Consider the following 434-nt stretch of genomic DNA (forward strand, 5'->3'; position numbering starts at 1 on the left):
ACACACACACATATAATTTATGAGGGAAACGGAAAGTGAATTTGGCATAAATCTTTATTCAACACCACGATCGTTTCGACTCATCCTGCAATTGTCCCTTACGGATAGGATATTGTGCATTTTGTTGTGTTGCATCAGCCAGTGCAGTCTACCTCAGGTGTTTGGTTTAAAAAGATATCCTATTACATATACTGAGTTTCTCTTGTATGTTGTACTCGCTCGTAGTATGGGAGTACACTGACGGAGGGTAGAATAATTTTGGGCTAATAACCTGCGAATGTGTCTAGCTACAGTTGACATTGAATATATAACATAAATTAAAATTATAAAAAGGATAGAGAATAAAACCTGCCAAAGTATACGAATTGAAAGTTAATTCGTGTGTGAGTTTGTGTGTGAGTTTGTGTGTGTGTGTGTGTGTGTGTGTGTGTGTG

The sequence above is a fragment of the Octopus bimaculoides genome, chromosome 6 (assembly GCF_001194135.2).
Source record: "Octopus bimaculoides isolate UCB-OBI-ISO-001 chromosome 6, ASM119413v2, whole genome shotgun sequence".
Taxonomy (NCBI): Eukaryota; Metazoa; Mollusca; class Cephalopoda; order Octopoda; family Octopodidae; genus Octopus; species Octopus bimaculoides.